General features: G+C 35.6%; 1 long non-coding RNA gene across 1 annotated transcript; it reads right to left on the bottom strand.

Annotated features, from left to right (window-relative positions):
- Positions 1–366: 366 nt before the first annotated feature.
- On the bottom strand, positions 367–6472 carry LOC123961868. The gene is made up of 2 exons (XR_006822798.1): positions 6178–6472; positions 367–2038 (listed from the first exon to the last, which is right to left on the bottom strand). It is a non-coding gene; the product is annotated as an uncharacterized LOC123961868 (long non-coding RNA).
- Positions 6473–7233: the final 761 nt, after the last annotated feature.

Consider the following 7233-nt stretch of genomic DNA (forward strand, 5'->3'; position numbering starts at 1 on the left):
AATGTTTATGTCCTCAGATAACCAAGCTATTCAGTGTCTTGACTTGCCTCTCTGATGGACCCAAACATAATACAAAATAATAGAACTACTGTATGTGTGCACACTAATTTGTCTACTTTAAAACACTGTCCAGCTATTATCTCAAAGGCAGGTAACAACGTAATTTCTTTACTATAAAGAGTAACATATACAGTCTATGACACATAAAATATGAGGACATATTTTAAATAGACAAGCAATGTCTATTTAAAATATGTCCTCAGATGGCCATTACTTTTAACGCCTACATACTCTAAATATGGGTAACCACACAAAGCAAAAGACAGGGTAGAAGTAATACATAGAATAAAAAGTCTTTTGCTCATCTTAAAAATAATATTTTACTGGAAATGAACATTTTTGACTACATTTACAGAAAACAAAGGATTAAAACCGCCAGCTCCTATGAAGATCTGCTTTTCTTCCACATAGATAAATACATAACATTATGCACATCATTTACAGTCTTTCAGCCAAAGTGGTATTGACCTAATCAGTGTTTTTCTCCTTGTCACTTTTAAATCAATACCAGTACTGTGTCCCCTTTTAAAGGAAGCCACGGATATTTTTTACTGTGCTTAAAGTTAGAAATGGTTATCATCATTAAATGGCATTGCTAAATTGGAAATTGTATCTATAGTATATAGATCTATAGTATCTATATCTATTCTGAGACTGAGCTTACTTTACTGTGGTAATCAGAAGAAAGAAAGTGTTTGAATGTGGATCTGTGTTGGAGAAGGCATGAGGAGGAGTGCATGTTTATGAAATGGATAAAGCTTATTAGGTGCATGTTTTAATGTTCTCAGTAGAGTAAGGATGCAAGAGAGAATGTGTAAAATAACAAAACAGCATGCATGAATTTCTGAGTGTGTATGGCTCGACTGATGGACTCCTTGTGGCCCTGTGGCGCCGACACGGGCGTTGTGACGTGGCCCCTAAAATGCCAGGCCTGTGCACTTCTGGTGAGTGTCGAGGGAGAATAAAACTAAATGGGCAAGGCTGTTTTAAAGTAGGTATTAGCAGCCCTCAGGGAGAACTGAAAAGGGAGAGTTCAGGTATGTAGAAGCTGAGTACAGGCTAGTCAAGTGGACAAAAAAGGAGAATTTCCGTTTTTATTATTATGCGTAATTGACTTTTGATCATTTGTCCATGTACATCAGTTAACTTAGTGCCTTAGATCAGTATTTTTACAGTGCAGTTTAGGTAAGATCACTTAATTACTATGATCTATGTTGTAGAAATTATTAACGTTTTTACTACATTGAAACATCTCTGGTGCTTACCATAATACTATTGGAATTACAATTCCTAAATTGTTGATCTGTTTAAAGGAGTTCTGTAGTTATATGAAGAAAACATTTATTCTAAATATCAAATGATTCCACAATATAATTTATCTCATTTCACATTAATGTACAACATTTTATGCTTACTTCAACTTTAATATATTTCTTAGATTAACGGATTGATTGACAGAATGAGTATACCATGTTGTATTAAGGTTTAATTTTGTTCTTGTAGTATCGCAGCACTTTAAAAAACGTGTTTATGTAATCCATAATATTTAATAAAATAAAACATTTGCACTGACTGTCAGGATTGTTCCCCTTTCTGTCTCAGCTTGCTTAAGGTATTAGTAATTTACAACTCAATCTATTACTCATAAAACTTATAAACTCATGAAACACATTCAATTACTTTAATGCATTGTTATCAACATGTTGATAGCATTATTGATACTGTAGTTTGATGGGGATTTAATGCCTAAGCTGCCCTAGTTTGATGCTGCCCTGGTCCAGGACAATATGTTAGTCTGTTGAAGGGCTGCCAGAGGTAGTTGTTAGTTACAGTTAGGGCGCGTCCCTCTTTGGATAGGTTGTCCACTCTGAGGTCTGATATCGAATAGGTCCATAATTTCCAGCTTGTTCCCAGGAGAAACTCTCCCTTGCTCGTTTTGTCTCTGTGTCTCTTTTCCTCCTCTTGTTCCTTCAGAATCCTGTGAGAAACAGCAAGGTGAGTTAATCCCTGCTTTTAAAAAAGGTATTTTTTCTTGTTAAGATGAATTGATCCTGTGTAGATGACTTTTCTACAAATGTTGTTTATTTAGAATATGTCTAAAATGATTTACAACACAGTGCATACTGTGACTTAAGATTTCTTCAGATGTTGTATTTTTGATTTGTTCAATTTGAAGGCAGAAAATCAAAAGCTAACTGGCACATGTAAAAATCTGTGCTCTGTTTTCCACTTTGAGATTAGAGGAGTTTAGCAGGACAATTTTTAAAACGTTTGAAGTCATTTGAACTAAATTCCAATAAAATGAAACCAAATACAACACGATAATCCATGCATTTACAAACAATTATGTGATTTTTAAATATAACATGTTTTAAAATGTGTCACCGAGTGATCAGATATTATAGTTATTACATAGTATAGTATTGCCATCAATTATAAGATTTATAATCATCATAACTGTATTAATTTAAATCCAAATCAGAATGCTTATAGGTTATATTACAGATGCAAACCTGTAATTTACTCAGAGGTTTATAATTCAATTCAAAACTTTTGAAGTCAAATAAACACCCTTTTCTGAAGCACAGTTTTCCACTATGTGTATCTCTGGCCAGGGAAAAAATATAACCTTATTAGACAATTGTTTTGTAGGGAGAGTATGTGTATTGGCTGTATATGCGCTACGGTGTAATTATCTATCTTTGTGCAAAAACAAAATCAAATAAGTGAAAATTTGATGAGTTGAATACATTGAGACATTGTTAAATATTTGCATTAACAAAATCAGCGTCTTTAACATTTATGTCTTTTTGGATAATAGTTTCCTTCTTATACCTCTTATACAATAAAGATAACATAAAGATAAAAATAGCTATATATTTTACAGTTATTAATTCAACAAAATATTTAACATTTATGTATAAATTTCTTTCCATTATATATTTATTATAAATTATTTTTAGCATTAACTTTATTCAGATTTTTTTTATTATATACGAGGATGGCACTTATTCAGAAAGCAAACAGACAGCAGTTTGTTGTGTTAAAAAGCTTTTTAACAAAATAGCAAATTCATGTATATTATAAAATAAACTATTTCTATTCATTTTGAAATGCATAGTTTGGTTTTCAAATGACCACAATGCATTCAACTAATACATAGTCTTATTTTTAAATAAGTGCTCAGTTGTAATATCTACAAGTTTTACTTGTTTGCACGCCTTGCACAAACATGAAATTGATCTTTGGGTAAACACTCTCGGAAAATTTCTCCAATTCTGATTAATATGAATTGATATTTCCATTGTATTTTATTTTAGGAGAGACTACAAATGATCATGAGCAGCAATTTTGAAGATGGTATACATGAATTATGTCTCGTTATCAGGTATTGGCTTGCTGTTTCTGGATATGTATGGGTTAAGTAAAATCAGCACGACATATTACTTTTACCTCTCTACTGATGCAAAAGTAATGTTTGAATAGCATGGCAGAAAGAGTGTGTCCCTTTCTTACTATTCATCATCTGGAACATCAATACTGCCAATAATACAATAATGTCTTGTGTCCACCATTTTGTGATGAAAACTTTATTGCACATGCTCCCATTTCATGAACTTCGGTTTCTATTCTTTAATATCGGATGCCTTGAAAACAGTTTATTTGAAACATTGAACATTTTAATTAGGAAAGTAATTAGGAAGTTATACTTATTGGAAATATTTCTCTGATTATTTTCAGAAACATAGATTATGCACAGCTTGCTAATGCAAGTCAAACATCCTTAATTTTTAGGATAAATAGTGCAAATACTGTGCAGTGATAATATTGTATTATTTGTTCATGATTGTCCAACAATTGTTATTTCGAGATGTGCTACACCTTGCTATGAAAACTATGAAACTTAATTTTCGTGTTTGTGTGTGTGTGTGGGGGGGGGGGTGTCACACAGAGAGCAGAAAGTGGTGGTCACAGTCTGTTGCCTGAGGTGACTGGTGGGGTCAAAGGCCAGGTTGTGTTAATAAGATGTGATGTGCTGCCCTGGGACCTCAGTCCCATGAGGGATAACCCCCTAATCGACATTAGTTAATGTGTTAGTAATCTTTACCTTCTTAAAGCAAACAGCAGAGGAGTATTCAATGGGCCCGCTTGGCCTACCATGTAACGCTTTTGACCTAGGGGTCATGGCCTTTGTTCCCTGCTCGATGGGGAGTGCCCTCAAAGGTCTCGGGTGTAATAGAGAAGTTGTTTAGACACGTGCGGGGCTTAAGCAAGACCACCTCATAGACTCTGCTACTGCTCCTGGAGAGAAGTAAGTCTTCCCTCATAGTCTAGGGATACTTTTTTGTGGTTAGTTTTTAACCTTGAATGAGTCCATTAGAATATATATGTTTTTATGTGCTACATATCATGTCTAGTATGTTGATATAGTGGTGGTTGCTGACCAAGCACAGAACCAGCCCTCTCTGCCGCACCCCCCAACCCCATCCCCCACCTCCTAATGCCTGATGGATATTTGCAAATGACTGAGTTCAAATATTGTTTGTCTTTGCAGATCTTCTGCCCACTACAATTTCATATTCGTCCAGCTCTCCTCACTGTTTCCTGTAGCTGTAAAAACAAAGCTATAGAAAGCATTGTCTATATAATACGTCCCCAATACTGTAATACAGAGTGTTTGCCAATTTCTGACACTTAAATATGTGTGTTTTCGTGAATGCAGATAGGCTACTCTTAATCAGTGTGACTAAAAGATTATTTAAGGTCCTCATATCCATATGATAATTTTGTGATATTAAATCTAATTATTATTTTACAGAAGTTGGATACATACACACAAAATTTATATTGCTATTCAATGTAGATCTTTTAATCATTTAGATATTTATTCCACTGTAGAATATTGAAATATAAAATGTAATGTGCTTTGGGTGCTTTTTAGAAGATCCAAAACTTAAAAATGTTAAATACCAATAGTCTTCTGACAGATTTGCATTAGAAGTATTTTGTTTCTAAAAAATTATACTCAAATGATGTCGGGTCCATAACATGGCGCCGTCCGCCATTTTCTTGCACATTGTGTTATCACTTGGCTTTACTGACTGATTCTGAATCACACAGATGTTGTAGCCATGTACTCCAGATGAAAAGCTGTTGCTTTTCATTATTTGTATATATGTATGTAAATCAAAGAACAGTTACAATTTTCTGTCATTGCTAATACTCTAACAATGTTCATCTTATTTGATTATTTAATCTGAAAAGATATTAGTAGTAAGAAGTAAAAATAGCAAAGGTTCACACCTTTTAACAATATATTTAATCTGAAACAGATTTTTTTAATCAGTTTAAAAAGTCTCAATTAGTTACTAAAATATAAAAAAAATTGGACTGTAAAATGAAAACGTTATCAATTATTGGGAAATGCAACAGAGGAACAATGTTGAGGAGCACAGTGGTAAGAGTGACCTGAAACCAAAACCGTATCCTTAAATGAACTTTATGCCATGCAGTGCAGTATGTACACCAAGCATACTGCAATACTCAATACAATACTCTCTACGAAAGCTATATTTAATGTGTGGAACTCTTAACATATACACATTACAGTTTTATGCATCAAAGCCATAATGAAGTTATGGGTTTCTCAATTGGTTAAAATGCATGGCGAGATGTGACGTACAGCTGCACTCCTTCTAATAGGATTCTATAGCTTATGCCAGTGTAGATGCCTGAACTAAGCTTGTATCTCTTTAGGGAAGAAGGACAGAGAACAAATAAATTGTTAAAATTATGCTGGTATTTTCCTCTGGTTGTCTGCAAATTGTCTGTGTTTGGCCACCTGTGTTTTTATTGAAACCTGTGGAGCAAAGAGAATAGAGGGGAAAATATTTTTTTGGGAGAATCCAGTCTCTGTGCTACTGTAGTGACGGAGAGAGCCGGAGAGGAACGGGGTGGTGGCCGTGCTATGAAAGCAGCCCTCACAAACTGTGCAGCCTGAAGCAGTTGCAGCCATGTACAAATCTGCGTGAGCTTCAACCCCACTAATAACGCAATGCTCTCCAAAACCAACAGAAAGTTTTCACAGAGTAAATGTAATAAAAGTTTAACCCCCACCTTTTTTTCTTTCATTGTCTCTGCTAGGCATGTAGTCCCCTCTTGCCCTCTTTAATTGTCAGCAGTTTATAAAGCAGAAATGCAATCAAAATAGTTCCTCAGTAAAAGACCCACTTTACATATCTCCTTCCTCCTTTTCTTTCCTTATAGAGCTCCTGTAGTTCAAGGCTGAGGGGGAAAAAGTTGGAGCCACGAGCTGCCTTTGCAGTTTTTAGAACCAGAGCCAAAAGAGGCAGGAAGTTGTTGTACAATAGCGTTACAGTAATCTGCCACAAATGGAAAAAGCCAAATGGTGATCGTCGAGTAGAGAAGGTGGCAGAACAGAGGCAGAAAGAGGGAGGGAGGGACAGAAAGGGAGAGAAAGCGAGCTAGTGTGTGTAAGAGAGACAGACGTTACAGCAAGAATAATCAATACAATCTAAGATGGTGGAAACAGCCATGCTGTTTAGGTCTCTCCCTCTGGTTAACTCTCTAACTCTCTGGCTTGCATATTGTTTATGTAAATCAGTACATGGATTTGGTTAGGACAAATTGTTTAGGCAATCTGATTTTCTTTATATCCCTCCTATTTTCAACAGGACGAATCAGCATCTCTGGGAGGGGGTTTCTAGAAATTTTCTCTGAACTGTTGAATGAGCTTTACCGGGCAAGTGGCAGCTGTTTTTCCTCGAGGAAAAGCAGTGAAATCTCACCCAAAAATGCTTATCAGTCTTTTGACTTGGTGCCAAAATAGCTGCAAGGGTTCAGCTGCAACGATCAGCTTGCTTTGTGACAGAGCCGAAGCAAGGAGGAGGGTCCTTGCTGTGCGTTCTTTGCTACATGTTACTGAAATAAATACTGTGGAAGCTTATCTTTTTTCTGAGTGAGTGTGTGTGTGTGTGTGTGTGTGTGTGTGTGTGTGCATCTGGTCTATTCTGTGCTTTCATTCTATTCACTCTGGCAGGCTAAAGAGTTAATGCACTCCAAGAGTATGTGCTCCTTTCAGAGTGTGCTCCAAAGACTGTTGCAGCGACAACAGCCCCACTACAGTAATAGATAAGGTTAATAATTCAACCA

The sequence above is a fragment of the Micropterus dolomieu genome, linkage group LG22 (assembly GCF_021292245.1).
Source record: "Micropterus dolomieu isolate WLL.071019.BEF.003 ecotype Adirondacks linkage group LG22, ASM2129224v1, whole genome shotgun sequence".
NCBI classification, from domain to species: Eukaryota; Metazoa; Chordata; class Actinopteri; order Centrarchiformes; family Centrarchidae; genus Micropterus; species Micropterus dolomieu.